Here is a 17,763-nt window from a genome sequence, read left to right as displayed (position 1 = left end):
AATATATATCATTCTATATTATTTACATACATATTTTATATAATACTGATGTCCACAAAGTACCCTTTGATTCTTTAAAAACAGATATTCTCTCTCTCCCTTTCTCACTCTGTCTCTCTCTTTGTGTGTGTGTGTGTGTATAAGAGAGACAGAGAGCAAAGTTCATATATCCCAACCACAGTGTGTGCACAGCGGTCAGAGGGAAATCCTCAATAGTTTCTTTTTTTCCTTTCACGGCAACAGAGATCAAGGGCTTTAAAGCCAGGCCATCAGGTCTAACAGCAAGCACCCTTACCGGAATCGTCTCAGCAGACATATGCTTGCTTTATACATTCACACCGTATGCTCCTGAATGGCAAGACTATCTTCTATTCACAATACATTAATATATTGTCAACATAGGAAGGGTGACAAATGGGCAGTAAGATTTGTTGGTAAGGGGGAGGAACATCATAATATAAACAGCAAACACTTGTTCCTTCCCTCGTAGTGTAGCATCTTGGACGAGATGGCAGCTGGGGGCCACTTACACAGGCTTGAAGGTCAACTCTAGCATGAAACAGTTTTACGACACTGGACAGTCCTGTGGGGTTTTTTGTGTTTGTTTTGGTTTTCCTGATCTAAATGTCTGATCGGGAAAGGTGGACAGTCATATCTGTGTCACTGAGCTGCAATTAAACAAGAAGACATCCCAAGGAACCCAGTGGCTCCTTTTGCTGTTCGGCTGCTGTCCATTTCCTTCACGGATACTCAGTTGGAGTTTCACATCAATGCCACAGGGATGTGTCCTTGAGCAGTGTATGGATTCACAGTATGCCTCGTCCTCTGGATTCTCACATCCTGTCACCTCGAGTGCTGTGTCCTCTGAACTCACTTCCATTACCTTGCTGTTTTCCAAAAGACAAGTCACTTTAAGGCTATTACTGGCAGGGTCCTTTCTACAGAGTCATTAACCACAGTGTCCTCTAAAGTCTGGGGGACAGCTGTGATTCAGAGGTTGCCTTGGATTGCACCACAACGAAACCAAGGAAAAATATATAGGCAGCCCTCTAGATCCACGCACGTCGGTCATTGCGGGCAAATGTGGACAGAACGATTTTCATCCATACTGAACATGTACAGGTTTATTTTGTCATCATCTCCTATACCAATACAGCAAAGAAACCATTTGTATAGCCCTGACATTACACTAGCTATTATAAGATACCAATATATAATACATAAGACATAAATCTATCTATACTAAATATCTATCATATATTATATATTGATATGCAATATATATTATTATATATTATATACAATTGATATATAATATATATGTTACAGATTACATAATTTAAGAATAATTTAAACTATAAGCAGGTTGAAGATACTATACTGTCTTATATATGGATTTGAGCATGCTCATTTTGGGGTATTTCCAGAGGTGTGATGCGAGCAAGTCACAGAACCAGCTACAACTCTATGGGGGCACTAAGATGACTACATACGTGTACATAGCACATACTCACATATATGTGCGTGGTCCATGTGAACATAACTAAGCAGTTGTTCCAAAAATTGCCTAGAGACACTTATTAAAGTACTCTCTCTTCTTCCCTCCCTGGCTGCCTCCCTCCCTCTGTGCGTATATGTGTGTTTGTGCACATGCTGATGCATATTTGTGGACAGTGCGCATGGCTTGCATATGCCCGCAGGGAGAGGTCAAAGAACAATCTTGAGGGCCTTTCCTCCAGTACCACCTGCCTTGTTTTCTTTATGTCACCGCCTCTCACTGGCCTTGAACTCACAAAGCAGCCTAGCCAGCAGTCCCCAGGGATCTGTCTGTGTGTAACTCTTCAGTCTTCTAGGGATTACAAATCCATGCTGTACACACACACACACACACACACACACACACACACACACACACCTTTCCTGTAGGTTCCAGGAATCAAACTCAAATTCAAGCACTTCCCAGATTCATTTATACCCCTAAATCCTAGACAGGAAAATTCTTGGGCCCCATCCTGGTATAGTAAATGAGCTGCCCTTAGGAAGTCCTTCAAGGGACTCTGTAGAAAGCTTGCTCAAGTTGGAGAGCTGCTGCCAAATGTAAAACCATTATATCCTATGGTAGCTACAATCAACAAGGAAACCTTCAATGTATTTAGAAACTTTTTTTTTTCACCAATTCCACACCGAAGGAGCTCTCTGTGAAGCTGTGAGAAGAAAATGCACTCGGGTAACTGTTTTTTTTTAATAGTTATTTTTAAAGCACCATTTGAAAGAAAGAGAAGAGGAAGTTAAAAATAATAATCCAACAGGATTTGGCCCACAACGCTTTCCATTTAATTTAGCATTATTTTAGGCTATTGTGCAAATGGAAAGGTTCCAACACAGCTCAATCTTTTCTGTGTAGAAGCAAAAATATCAAAATTCATTAAAATTTCTAGATTAACACCTGAAATAAAACTCAATGACTGCAAAGCCACCCTCCCTCTTCAGACAGGAGCGCAAGAGTTTAGAAGGCCACAGGTGAAGAAGGAGACACCATGAAGAATGAGTTTGTTACAGCCTGGTCTGTGGGTTCTTCATGGGTATCAGACTCACCATTTAGAGTTTGCCTTACATGGAGTATAGATGCACTTTCTACTAAAGTCCCACCCGTGATGGGTAAAGCAGTATTTAGACTCAGAAGTCCTTAGCTGTCATTTGCGTTGAAACTGGTGGCTCTGACAGAAGATCTGGCAGTTTTGTTATTTCAGAAGAAAGTTTTCAAGTTATTAATTTTCCCCAGGAATATATCATCTGCTGCTCGCACATGATGTGGAAATAGTCCCGCGCTCAAGACAAGTCGAAATGGATGGAGCCCATAATATATTCTAATTTGGTCCATTCTTCTTTATAGCTGTGGCCAAGGGGGAAAAAAGACAATTATCTCTTGCATTTTATTCCTATAACTTTGGAGTTGAAATAATTTAAGATTATCAGAATAACCTCCAGAAGCCTGAAAAGGAAGGGCTTCGGTTTCTCTGCTATGTTCCCTACACCTGCCTCCTATATTTAGGTGAAAGTTCCAGATTGGGTAGCTAGTGGGCACTAGAAGAATAAAGAAAAGCCAGTCTTTGGGTGGGATGTATGCTGTAACTGGATGAAGCAGAAATACACAAAGGGGTGTGAAAACCAAGGCCTACTGTGGTACTGGGCTGAGGCTAGTCCATGCTTTCAGAGTTGAATTTTTCAGTATTTTAGGGCAAAATTGGTGTCAAGAAAGAATGTGGATTTTTCAAAATGGCTGTCTAGAGGACTCAAAGGGTCTGGATTCATCTTGTCCCATAGTTACAGAAGCCTGATTCTGGTAGGCTCCGTAACCCGGAAGGGAAAGTCCCCTGGCTGTCAGCCATCACTCTTCCCATAGCACTGCACTGCCATCTCTAGCATCCAGAGTCAGCAGGCTCCACACTGATCCCTTGCTTTCATCCAGACCTGCTGATGTCTGGCACTTGCTAACAATGCTGCGAGCCCCAGACTCTCTATAGAGAAGCCTTCCCTACTCCCAAGAAGTGATTCGGTCTTGATTGCTTTTTCGCTCCTGCTAGCCGAAAGAACCAAAGCTGGACCAGGCCCTCGAGTGAGCCCTGGCTCATTTACCTTACATCCATGACTCTTCCACCAGCCACCAGCTCTCTTCCTAAACACAAGCTAGTGACTTACTCAGTTAAATGTCTGAAAATATTTATGACCTGTGTGCTTTGGGGGCTACTTGCAGCAGCCCTGTACGCTCACACCGTCTTAGGAGCTCCATCCCAATACAAGGGAAATGGGTTCATCTAAGACAAGGAAGCGAGAAGCCAGTATAGTCTCAGGGGGCTGTTATCTTTGTGAGGTGACACAAAAATTAAGGTCTAAACTTTAAATTAATATCCAAACCCTGCAGTTTATAGTACGAATGAACTCTTTTCTATTGTATTCAAATCTGTTACTTTCCAATGTTCTTGCAGCTTCAGTCCTTTGTTATGTGAACACAGGTTGAACTGCCTTAGCGACACATGACACGCCTGCCCATGTTTACACATATACACACTGTGTGTAAACACCATCAAAACCCAGAGCACCAAGTCGCCAGGATTCTGTCAGTGTAGTAGCCTAGCTAGTAGTTCATTGGAGTAACGGGAACGGAGACATTCATTATATTATCTTCACTGATTGTTCTAGTGAGACACCTCTGGATATCTGAAACTGAAAACCATAAACATAAAATCATATGATAACTAAAGTTCATACGTTAATGGAAATCATAGATCATGAGCAAAGCAATAGAGGTTTTTTTTTTATTCACATGTCATTTCTCCAGCTAATAATATGTTTAAGTGAAAAAATTTGCACTTCAAAAGGATTAGCACTTTCTCTTTAACATCTACTAAATAAGAAAGATTCTGCTCAGTTAACCGCAGCTTTCTGCTGTTTAGAAAGTCCTGGAAGGATAAAACATATCTGAACCTCTCCTCTAGGTGTCCATACTTGAACAGTGCTACACATCAGTAAAAAATGACTTTCCAATTTGTCCTTTTAAACCGACTAATACTCTTAGGAAATATTCTCATCTTATCCTCTTTTAGAAAATTTTAAATGAGAATTTCTTTTTCCGACCCTGGTTTAAAGCTTCAGTAACTACCCAAAATGAGGGCCTTAAAAAACAGAAGGAGAATGGGGGTGGAAGGCATGGAGGCTCTGTGGCTCGGGAGGTCGGACGCAAGCATCAGGAAGCCATCTCCAAATTGCTGTGGGCTGTACCCAGCCTGAGGATGTGAATTCAGCACAACCCTTTGTTTTGACACGGGCATGTAAACTTCTGCACAGAGTATCTGATTTGGAGTTTTTCTCTTAGGAGAATACATGCTTTACCAAACAGGACACGTTTTAGCATCAAGAAAAGGATATCTCCCCTCCGATTAAAGCTTCCCTCTTCACATCAAGAGTGTAAACTAAAAAGAATACAGTGTTCAAAGCAGAGTGATACTCTTTGACACACCCATCCACGGAAGAAATGTAGGCTGACTAAAAACAGCCCTGTGGGAGCTGGAGAGATGGCTCAGTGGTGAAGAGCACTGACTGCCCTTCCAGAGGTCCTGAGTTCAATTCCCAGCAACCACATGGTGGCTCACAACTACCTGTAATGAGATGTGACGCTCTCTTCTGGTGTGTCTGAAGACAGCTACAGTGTACTCACATAAATAAATAAGCTGAAAGAGAGAGAGAGAAAATAAATAAGCTGAGAGAGAGAGAGAGAGAGAAAGCGCCTACGTGTTTCTCATACAAGTCTGATCTTTATTCATTTCTTCTGATGCTGGGATTTGAATCCAGTACCAGGCAAGCACTGTGTGTCATTTGAAAGTTGGCCAAATGAACTATTATCTTAATAAAAGTGTTTTCTTTCAGAAAAGTTTACTTTTTACTATAAACTATCTTTGTAAAAGCCATTTGCTGAACTTGTGACATCTAGTATCTCAATAGAGAGGCAAATGTCACATCTTCAGTCCCCTTTGAAACTATTCACTTTGTTTAAACAAACCAGATTGGATGATGGCAATTAATCTTACAAACAAGTTTGCTTCGGTTTACCAAGATGATATCTTCTCTTGTCCCAGAAGTCAGAGATTTGGAAAGGGGCAAGCGGAGGGGCCACTTAGGAACCCAGTTAGAGAGAGGATCAACCTCCGTTTTTGTTTTGTCTTGTTTTTTTAATCTAAGAAAACATGCCTTTGCCTAAGATATCAGAATTATGCCTTCCATATTAAAGTGTTTTATTTAGCCTGAAGCCAAGGAGATTTCAAACAATCCCATCAACCTCTCTGTGCAATTCTCACTCAGAACGATGGATCAGCAAGGGGGAGGTGTTTCTGGATAGCCACAGGACTGTATTAAACTCTAAAATAAAGCATGACATAGAGAGATCAAAGGCTTGATTGAAAGAAGAAACCTGTTTCTTTAAATTCCCAAGTGTCTGAGCAGTACTGGTGAAGAAATGTAGCAGAGGCTCCTGAAACAAGGAAATCTGGGTCCAGACTTGCCCCGACTTCAGGCAGACATTTAACCTGCAGGAATTAGGGTTTCCTGGTCTGCCAAACCAAGGGCAGCTATTGTCCCAGATTAAAAGGATAGCTGTGATGCAGACACAGGAGGCACACAGAACAGGCAATGGCATTTACTAGACACTGAATACATGCTACTTTCCTTCCTTTATTAGCTAGGTGCTGCTTTATGTATAAAATTCTCCACTAAAATACAGAGTCCAAAGGTGTCCCACAGCCTTTATATAGCAATTATGCCAATTTAAATATGAAAGTGAATTGTATGAACAGGATAAGCCTCCACATAGCCACAATCTGCAAGGGTAACAACAGAAGAAACTCTGAAGGTCTCGGAAGGAAATTTTAATGAAAAAAATTTCTTCTTTAAAAGTCAGCTGCTCAATAAATAGAAAAGTCAGTAGTTTATTGCAGACTTTATTTTAATATTCATGCATTTTAAGTATGTTGATTTGCTAACTGCACACTAAATCACATCGTTATTTAAATCTGCCCCCCTTCCAAATCTCCTGAAAGCAATTTCTCCTTTCACAACAGTACACATCTGACTGAGAGATTTGAGAGGTCTTGAATGCTTTCCACTTTATATTTGTTTGACTTATTGGGAGCAAGGAGGGAAAAAAAAAACCCAAGTTGTATCTATATTTAAATAATTAAAAACAATCGACACGTTGCCTGGGCGTGACACTATCGGCAGCCGCCACATTTTAATTCAAATGTAGCTGTTCAAATCAATGTTCTGAAATGAATAAAATTAGTCATTGTACTCGATACAGATCTCATTCACAGTGACCAGGAATTATAATGGGCAGAGACTAGCTCAAAGTTGCAGGGAATATCTTTAGTAAGATGCAAATTGTCAGAATATATCATAAACCGAAAACAGACTTCTCCCATTAAAGAAGATTAAAAACTTGGATCCTCAGCACAGGGGGTAGAAAAAAAAAGGATAAAGATAAAACTTATGCCTTAGGGGAAAAAATAGAACTCCAGTGATCACTATGATAGCGTCTCTTACATCTCACGCTCCGTGCTGGAAATAGCGGGCTCTGTGCTGGTAAAGCAGCCGCACCTGCTACCCGAAAGCACAGTTGCTTTCCCCTCTCCTCACATGGCTCCATTCTAACAATAAAGACAGCTAGCTCCACCGTACAACTTTGTGAATGAGACAGCCACATGCAGTTCCTCAAACGGAGAACCTGGAAGCCCAGAGCTCAAAATGGAGTTACTTAATCCTGTCACGTGAGCAACCAACCACCAAACCTCCCAGAGGGGCTCCGCTGGTGCGAAGGAGGAAGGATGCTGCTCGCTCTCCGTGCTCTCCGTAAAAATTCCTCTGCCGCTGCAGAGACCTTTCAATATTTAAGAAAATCGAATGTGAGCAAACTCCGTGTTTGCATAACAGATTATTACATCTCTCTGAAAATATTGCACCGCTGAATAAACTTCCAGCTAGAACTGGTGTGTGTGTGTGTGTGTGTGTGTGTGTGTGTTGGGGGTGGGGGGGAGCTGAAGCAGGAAGCCTGCCTCCTCTGTGAACTGCCACGTGTCTGGCGTTCTGTGTGCTACATAAGGATTTTCGAGGGTGCCCTTTTCAGTCAGCAGAAAAGAAACCGTCCTTACATGGAAAGAGTAAATCTTACAGCACAAACCTGACAGTGCATCTCTGAATGACCAATAGTCACTCACAGGGCATTTGAAGTTTGCCTGGCCGGTGGCAAGCAGCACTTGTGAGTCCTATCATTTCCTCGCTGTGACTCCACTTACTTTAAATCATGCGATTGGAGGAACGTGAAGCTAATGATGTTTAGGAAAGTATATTCTATGGACTCCCCACGCTTGTCCTGCCGGTATAGGGATTTGTTTGGTCGGTTCTTTTACTTACACAGCTTCAGCGGGGAATGCTGCAGACAATGGCAAACGTTCATGTCTCCACTTCCCAAGTGCTGTGATTATAGGCGTCTACTGTAATGCTTGGCTCATGTACACGGCTTTAACATATTCCCTTGCAAACCTTTAGGGCTTTTGGTTGCTTCAAGAGTAGAGTTCTGCTGTTCTGCTCTGTTCTCTAAGCCTATGCTAAGCCTTGGGCTACTTCCAACTCTCCCTGGCACACAATACATCGTTAAATATTTGTTGCCCTGCTTGCCTTTGTGATCCATTCTCTGCTGAGGCTATCTGAAAATGTATGCCCTTTATTTTGCTTCTGGGTACTAGAGAGTGAAGCTGGGACTCACTCGTGCTATGGGCATGTACTTTACCGTTGAGCTGTATATCCTCAGCAACGTTTAAGTAATTAGTTAATTAACTAGTTAATCAATTAATTCTTTCCCTTAAATTTTGAACAAGTTCTCAGCAACTTGCTTAGACGATGTAGGCCTTGACTTTGTCACTGTCCTGCTCCGGTCTCCTGAGTAGCTGGAATTACAGGCCTCAGCCATGAGCCCTGACTGTAAGTTTTAGTTTTCTGGTTGAATTCCGGCCAGTTCTATAAGTTAAAGCTTGACATACGCTAGCTCATTTCAGATACTGGGTGCACCTAACTACCTACTTGAGTTTCAAACTTACCAGGTCCGGACATTAAATAAAAATATTACCACATGTCATCACATCTTGGTGGAGGTCAGAATACTGGCACTGCTTATTAGAAGAATCACTTTCAATTAAAAGGTGGATGGGAGAAAGGTACCTGATTGATGGTCACGAGTTAACATTTTCAATACTCTGAATTATGAAAACAGCCTACGAGTTATTTTCTCTTTAATATTAAAGCTAGGGCTACTGAAACTATATTTTTAAAAGGAAACCAATGGTTTGAGAGTAAATTTTAACCAAATATAATGAATAAAGAAATCGAATTCATTTCACATATGTTTGGTTAAAAGCCCAAAAGCAATCATAAATTATGAATTTCAGGTCAATTTTAAAAACCTTCATTTCTGTAAAGGGTACATACACAGGACAAGATTCTATATTCAGCAATAAAGAATAAATGTAATCTGAAGGAAAAGGGATGGACCTGCAAAATATATTATGTGAATTAACTTAACCTCAGAAAGACAAATACTGTGTGCTCACTTCCATATGCAGAGCCTACCTTAAATGTTTATACCTACTCTTTTTTTTTTTTTTTTTTGTGGTTTTTCAAGTCAGGGTTTCTCTGTGTAGCTCTGGCTGTCCTGGAACTCACTTTGTAGACCAAGCTGGCCTCGAACTCAGAAATCCGCCTGCCTCTGCCTCCCGAGTGCTGGGATTAAAGGCGTGTGCCACCACGCCCGGCTATACCTACTCTTATATTGGGAGTGTTACCTCGAAACCTAATCTTTGTATGGTCACTAAAAATTTTAAATTAATAATGGAAAAAATACCCCAGTCTTTACTTGAAACTCAAATTATCTAAAAATCTCCTAAAATCTAAACAAGAGTTTCTATGTTGTCCCCAATCCGTGACAGTGTTATTATTGTCTTTTCTCCGGGACAGTGTTATTATTGCCTTTTCTCTGGGACAGTGTTATTAATTATTGCCTTTTCTGATTTGGGAAGCACAAGAAAAGTTACCCTGGAAACTCTGTGTTCTGAAAGCTAGGGGGTCTTGGCTACAATTTGAACAAATTAAACAAAATAAACAATCCTTTACTTTTTCCAAATAAATTACCTTTTAAGTTTGAACATAATTCTGCTTATGAGATCATAGGATTCTCACTTCCCAGAGGTAGGTGTGTTCTTACAATTCACTAGAGTGACCAAGCCCAAGTGAAACTTGCATGATTTTATTCATCCATCATTTTTAGAAAATACTGGCCAGCATCCACTGCTGGGTACCACACCATAGGGATAACACATACACTAAGCACAGCTGCTGCCTTCAAAACTCTTTGAATCTAATGGTTGTAGAGTCTTGCCTAGTGGCTTTTATAACTAGAAACCACCTCTCTAGGAAGTTGGCTATTCCATCTTTGGATGGAGGTCAAAGTCCTTCCACCCCAGCCGAGTCTGCTCTCCTCACCACGGCTTGCCTCCAGAATTGTGGCTACTCTTTCTAGAGCTATGGCCTGGCAGTTATTGCAACAGAACTGATCTCTAATCCTCAGACACCTACCACAATTCTCCCCCTTCTCCCAAACCTACTGTCCGAAAGATAACCATCTCTCAATCCGATTGCTATTTTCATATGGCACTTTTGAAAAGCCCAGTTTTTGTGTTCACCCCCCATGTATCGATTTCTTGCCAAGATAACTCTTTTGAGCCAACACACAGCAACATATCTCTGTCTCCCCTTTCCAAGTTCATCTTGCTGGCTTCTCCTTACCTCCCCAGACTGAAGCTGCTGCAATACGTTCCTACACTTCAACTTTGTTGACTCTAAAATTTGAAACTCTACATTTTCCTGTCTCTGTTCTTCTCTGACAGTTTCTGACATGCCTGTCTCCTTCTTACCCCTTCCACTTCGGGGAGTCCATCACCGCCACTTCCTAAGGCCGTCACTCACGGTACCACCTGAATCAACCTCTCTAGTCACTTCTTTAATCTCACGGTTTTCTTTTGAATTCAACACTTAATCACTGTCCGAGTGTAGCTTGTTTTAGTTTACTTGTTTACTGGCAGTTTCCTTCCTAGAAAATTAAGCTTTGTGCTTAACATCCAAACCGGAGAAGACAGGGCAAATGGGGGATACATGGTCCTCTTCTGGACCCTATGTACATTCAAGTTGCCTCATTTCCTGTTAAACACAATGGATATTTGCATAAGTCTTTCTCAGAGTTCTACTAAATCTGTCTCATCCGTAAACCCATATACATTGTCATACACAACCGAGACAATTCTTGCATGATATGATACCATTGCTCCATCTTAGGGGCCAAAAATTGTTGGATTCAGCCCCCTTCTCTACGCTCTTCTGACTTTCTCATGCCACATGTTCAGCTTGTCTATTGCTCCCGGAACTGTTTATGTATTAGACAATGAATCTGTATCTACCTCCTGCACAGAGACAAGACACTTGAGACAAGCTATGCTTCTATGGCCTGTTTTATTCTAATATCTTAATATTACTCTTTTCAATTAATGTAGGGGATAGCTTTTTTTAATGTGTGGGAGCATTGTTTTTTGTTTTGTTTTGTTGTTGTTTTTGGTTTTTTTCCAGCATCATCGTCTGCTTACCATATCCAGTAGAGGGCGTCTGATCCTCTAGGCTTGGAGTTACAAACTGTTGTGAGCCACTATGTGGGTTCTGGGAATCTGCAGTGGATTCTCTGAAAAAGCAACACTGCCTCTTAGCCACTGCGTCAACTCTCCAGCCCCCTGTCTCAGATTAATCTTAGGGACCCTGACCATTATTACATGACTTTGATCCATAAGAACTGTTGTTTTTTTCCCCCTACCCCCTTTGGTTTCTACCCTCTCTTTTCCAATCCTTTTTCCCTCCTTGGCCTTGGGATTGCTGTTGGGTGGCAAATTCCCGCGATGACTGGGCTCACAGTGAATAGATCATCATTAGTTACTAGAATACGTGTATGGTGTCAGAAGACACGTTCCAGGAACCTTATTTCAGGGTGCACTGGAAACCTCAGGTGCTATCTTCTGCTCTAGACCCTTCCATACCTGCCTAGCCACTTCCTATCAGCAGAGCTCCTGCGGTATTTGCAGTGCCTTCTGGAGCCAGGAAGTACAGATAAAGGAAGGAGCCACTGAACCAGAGACTCAGAGAAGTACCCTCCTATAAAATGTTACATTGGTACTGAATACAATTAGACGTTGTCATCGTAAAATTCTTAGCTCTGTCAACTACTACAAATCTATACAAATCACTAAGGTGAGTTACTAGTATACTGAGTACTGATTTGAAACAAAAAAGAAAGAAAGAGACGGATGGATGGATGGATGGATGGATGAATGGATCGATCGATCGATCGATCCAGCTCAGAGGATGCAATGGCAGCTCACTCACTGGGTAGAGTACTGGTTAAGCAAGCACGGGGTCCTGAGTTCGATCCCTAGAATCCATGTTAAAAGGCTAAATGTGATGGTCAAAATGTGAATGTGTGCCTCACTGGCCAGTCAGCCTAGCCTATTTGTGCATCCATATCTCAGTGGCAGATCCTGTCTGCAGGAAGATGCCGAGCTCTGGCTCCCAGGCACATGGTCGCCTCACGCATGCGCACTCTGACAGATCCAGCTGTGCACACAGCCCCCCTCCACAGATGGCTCCATCCACACGCACGGAACCAAACAGTTCAGCATCTTAAAGCCAACTGCTGTGTTCACACCACAGCAGTAACATCTGAAACCTTCCTCTCACGTGTAGCTGGCTCTAGAGTAGATTTTCAGTCCTGTGCCTGCGTAACATTGCCGCATCCTTCAGAGGAGTGGTTCCAACAGATTTCAGTCATCACATTAACCTAAAGAGGCTGCTGCAACATCTGGATTGCCACAGTTCAAAACCGACCCGCAGTTGCTAAACAGAACTAAATTGGGCGGGTGCCTCTGCTTCATTTAGGAGCTGTGACAGAATTTAAAGGGAAGCGGGGCGGGCTGAAAAGGAATGGAAAATCAAAACAGAATTTACAGCCTCAATAGGAATGTGTGATGTACTCTTGGGGCCACCTGAAAAGCCATAGGAGACACAAACAAACAACAACAACAAAGCGGTGGAGATCAGATGAATTCATTTCACTTTGCCTTTTCTGAATGAGACTGGAGGATCTTCCGTCTCAGCAGACAGAACAAAGTTGCTGAGGCCTACCCTCTAAAGACACTGCTCTTGGAAACAATTGCATCTGGAGCCTTGAAACGGATCTCAAGGAATAAAGGGCACAGATTAAGTAAAGTCATCCAGTGACCCCATCCCGGGCAAAAAGAGACCCAGTTCAGCAGACCACAGACTGCCGCTATCCCCACAGCAATTGACCTCTGTTCATTAAAGAAGTAACAGCAGAGCATAGGAGTTGATGGCTTTTAAAAAAAAATGCCTCTGAAGCCATTGCTCTGTTCCCTGAGCAGGGGGCGAAAAAAACCCACATCATTTCAGGGGATGAAAGCATTCACTGACTACAGAGTGTACACATTGAAATAAAAGAAAATATTAGAAAGTTAATATTATGACCAAATCAAGATGCCCATCAGCCTAATTAGAATGTAAATAACCAGGCATAGTTAACAAAGTTCAATAGGATTCGATTTGCATGAATATATATTCTTGTGAGGAACAAAGGTTGATATCTGCAATCTCTTGGAAAAAAATGAGAAACTGTAAAAGATTTCCAAAATAGTTATATATTGGGCAGCACAATTTTCTCTCAACCATGAGAGAACCGCACAGATCCATGATAGGCAGAGAAATATCCCTGGACCACTAGGGGGAGGGGCTTCTGTATCTAAGAATCCAGGCAACCAGAGCCCTTGTCTTCACATTTCCATCAGTCCAACGGCTGAGGAGGCAGGCCTACGGACTAAACTTACATATTTTACAATCATAGGATGGGAACAAATTACCACTGACCACCATGGAAATTGTTGTATTTGGATGGGAAGGACAGTCATTTGCAGGCTCCCCGTGTCCCAATAAAATCATTTTAATGAGTATCTGTAAACTGTTCCAACACGTACAGCTGGTTCAAACAATCCCACCTGTCAAGATAATATATTTTGATTAGGTTAGGCAAGGAAAACCAATTTTAACTACATTTTGATTTTTCTGGACAATCTTGTTTACGCATTGTACCAGAAGGAGCAGAATGACCCCATTCTTCAAATGCATAAAGGAGGTGGAGACACTGACAGCCTCACAGCCTCTGATTGTCTTTTCTCAGTCTAAAAACTTCCCGCTGACACAATAAAGACAATGCTTTGCACTCAACAGGTTTGCCTCTTCAGTTCTCCCACTGATGTTAGCCCTCACCCAACTGCAGCATCTTTCCTGAGAAGGGTCAGGAGGTGACTTCATCACCATGTCAACACCACCAAGTATTCTTACAGGAACCGAGATGGTTACCTTTTGCTGCAAAACAGGATTGGACAAGACACGACCATAGAAGTGCTTCGTCCTTGAGCAGAATGTCATTGTGAGGCTTGTGGCTGCTGTGCACTGGCAGTGGGGACTTGCTGGATGACTTGACAACAGTTTCATCTGCTGTAACTATTTTGAACCTCTGACCTCCATGGCACTCATGTCTTGATGCTACCAGGTTTTTCTCTCCATCTCTCTCTCTCTCTCTCCTTCCTTATTCTCTGTCTTCTTTTTTCAGATGTGCCTAGTCCTGGACAACCCTCCTCTCCCTCTAGACTTGATACTCTCCTCTATTCATCTATTCTGCAAGCTCTCACCTACTTATTGCCTTCCCAGATATCAGCCATTTATTTATCCTTCTTTTAGGCTTTGCCAAACTCCAAACCTACTTGACACCCATCCCAAAGAAAACACAGCATATCCTTCCCACAATCTCTCCAGACTCTCTCTAGTTCATGTGGATATCACTACCACCTCATGCCAGTCAAAAACCTACCGATCATATCAATTACTTCCCTCTCCATCTTTTCAACCTCTCTTTCTGTATTTGATAACCACCACCCAAATACAAGCTACCATTGTCTCTCTTCTGAACGAGTGAGGCAGGGAATGAAGCACAGTGGTAGGGCACTTGCTTAAATTGTCTGACTGCCTGAGTTTGACCCTCAGTGCTGCAAAAACCAACCAGCAAAGCAAAGAAGGAAAAAAAGAAAGGAGAGGAAAGGAAAGGAATAGGAGAATCAAAGTCAGATTAAGAGAAAACAGTTATATGAGAAAAGCAACATTTAGGAACACAAACTGGTTACAAGATGTAAGTTCCGTAGTGGAAAAAATATATTAGCACGGTATTAGATGGTGGCCCCCAAGTTTAGGTGTTAAGAAGTCACTGGGAAGCCAGGTGGTAGTAGCACACTTCTGTAACCTTGGGACTGGGGAGACAGAGACAGGCTGATATCTGTGAGTTCAAGGCCAGCTTGGTCTGCAAAAGGAGCTCAAGGACAGCCAGGGCTACACAGAGAAACCCCTTCTCTTAAAAAACAAAGAAGAGGAAGGAGGAGGGGGAAGATGAGGAAAAGGAGAAAGAGGAGCAGAAGGAGGAAGAAGAAGAGGAAAAAGAGGAGGAGGAAAAGGGGGAGGAAGAGGAGAGGAGGAAGAAAAATTAGACAATGGAGAGAACATCTACAGTGGTCATTGTCACTGGGGACCACTGAGAGTGTCTTCTCAGTGGAGATGTAGAAGAGGATGTAATCTAGCAGTAGAATGAGCTCAGTGCATACACGGCAAGGGAACATAAACTACTTTTTCTAGAATAGTGGTCAAGGAAGGAATTCAGCTGAGATATAGTGGTTACAGGGGAGGCAAGGCTGAAGTGTTTTCAAGAGTATCTCAAAAAGGCTTCAGTGTCATATAACGTACTGGGAAAAGAAAAGGGAAAGGAAGCAACGGTAGATACAGGGATGGAGAGAACAACTTGAGGAAGCAAAAGCAGGAAGCAAAGCGACTCCCATGAAGGGAATATGTGAACGGGCAGCCCTGAACAGAACAGATAAAGATCTTCCTCTTTTTTGACAAGGAAGGAAGACCTGTAGTACATACATGATGGCCTCACATTTCTTAATAAATTAGAAGAAAACATTATCAGAGATAGAGACAAAATCGAGATCAAAGGATAAGGTATTGATCGGTGCACTTCTACCAAACACCCGGTGTGAGCTAAGCGCTGGGAAGCCAAGAGTCAACCAGAATAAAACAGGCTCTTCCCTCTAACACTGCCAACTCTCCAGGGGAAGAGCTTTCAGCACTGCATAGGAAATCAACAAGAACCCTGGCAGGCTGGGGGAACCCTGTGAAAGAAAAAACAATCTTCAAACCAGATGCCCAAGGCTTAAAAGATATGGGGAGGGTGATCTTGAGGTTGGCAGTTGGTGGCTTCAAAGGCGAAAATACCGAACGAAGCCATTAGAATAATAGTGTAAAAGAGACAGCAAGAACAGCACCTGGTTCAGAGGGGTGAGGGGCCAGATTTGTGAGGTCATAACATGGGTCTGGTTTCAAAGTCACTGCAGTACAGTCATCAGATAACAGAGGTAAGCTAATAATCCCTGGAGATGCATTCCCGAAACATCCCTTACCCCAAGAGGCTCTGCAAGTGGAGAGGGAGATCCATGAGGCAGACGCCCTCTCTGCTATAAAGGACCAACAGCCTCCAGACCCCACCCTTCTCTGTACTGCCAGGCAGCTGGACCAGGCCTTTCAGGGGGAATTGCTGAGATCTGACAGCAAGTACCCCACCTGCTCCAACTTCACACCCGAGAACCCAGAGCAAAGCTGAGGCCCTTCTGCACACACTCAGTATGCTGATGACACGTGGTCGGTATCTCTCCTTTTATCTCTAAGCCTGACACCACAGTTCCACAATTTATTCAGCGTCTGAGAGGCCTGACTGGGGATGGAGATCAAAGCCAACCAGAAAAAGGATTAATCCCGATAAGACAGAGGTTATGACTATAGCTGGAGAAAATATTTCAAGAATGTGGACAGCCTGCATCTGTGTCTCCACCGAGGATGTCTCCCTCCTACATCTACGGTTCCAGTTGGCATTTTGGTTGGTAGCCATGACAGTCAGGCCTGAGTGCACAGGCCTCTTTCTAGTTGCAGACTCAGAGGTAATGACAGTATCCTGGACAGGAGGTCATCTTTCTTCAGAAGTTTCTGGTGGCCATGGCTGATTATGGTCTTGATGAATATGGATAGCAAGGAATTAATTCCCAGACATTTTTACACCAAGGTCACCAGGAAAGCATGGAATGCTGCTGTATATTTCTTCAGTTTCATCTCCCCACAATTATTGCCATAGTATTGTCTTCCCCAGTTATTTTAATTAATGCCTTTTTTGCGAGATTTCTTCCTCTATTTTCCTCAGAAATATAATTTTAGATACCTGAATTGTATCTAAAATTAATTACCCAATTTTTACTTTTTGAAAATAACAAACCAGCTATTCATCAAGCTAATTAAAAAAAAAAGATAGGTATAATAATTTTTCCATTTAAGCCTTTTAATACTTTGGTTATAATATTCTACTATAAGCAACAGGCATTAGATATAATTCTCCCTCCTTTTTGTTTTATTCTAAGGATCAGCAATTCTATTTTATTTCTCTGTTTCTGCCTCTATTTGATCTGGAATATCTTCAGTCTGATTTTCAACAAGATAAAGAAATAATAAATACTTTTTTTTTCTTGCAGGATAGAGAGGAGAGGAAACAATTTATTTGTATGAAGATAGCAGTATTTTTGCAACATATAATGTATTATATGGTACTATAATAATAAGCCTTCTGTCAAATTTTAGAAATGAAATATAATTTACTAATAATGAAAAGAAGTCAATAAATTGAACACTAAATGGAACAGTAATTGTGATATATGGGGCTCTGGGCCAGATTTTGAACTACACGTGTGTTAGGATATCCCTAGAACACACACTTTCGTCCTCTATGCACATACAGACAGTAGGTGACATTTATCCAGAATACCTGCTCAAGAATTATCACCATCCTTTTTCTCTGAGTGTCTTCTCTGAGCTGCTTCTAATAAAGGAAAGACTTGGTGTCATTATGAAGTCACTAGGGCCCATGTGGGTGTGTAATGGGGGAGAAAGAGTACTTGTGCTGGTACTATT

At 42.0% G+C, this 17,763-nt stretch overlaps 1 protein-coding gene across 6 annotated transcripts in view; it reads right to left on the bottom strand.

Moving 5' to 3' along the window:
- Tenm3 (teneurin transmembrane protein 3) overlaps nucleotides 1-17,763 on the bottom strand; it is a 623,557-nt gene that overhangs the window by 516,009 nt on the left and 89,785 nt on the right. The window contains exon 1 of one of the 6 annotated variants that reach the window (XM_085843952.1): nucleotides 11,235-11,307. The exons of the other annotated variants lie outside the window; for them this stretch is intronic. The gene's annotated coding sequence lies outside the window, so the exon portion shown is untranslated. Of the gene's footprint in view, nucleotides 1-11,234; nucleotides 11,308-17,763 lie in introns of those variants that run through there. 6 annotated transcript variants of the gene reach the window in all.

Source organism: Mus caroli, unplaced genomic scaffold, assembly GCF_978045245.1.
Source record: "Mus caroli unplaced genomic scaffold, Mus_caroli_1 scaffold_10, whole genome shotgun sequence".
In the NCBI taxonomy this organism is placed as follows: Eukaryota; Metazoa; Chordata; class Mammalia; order Rodentia; family Muridae; genus Mus; species Mus caroli.
Note: the sequence above shows the minus strand (reverse complement) of the source record. Positions and strands in the feature narration are given on the sequence as shown.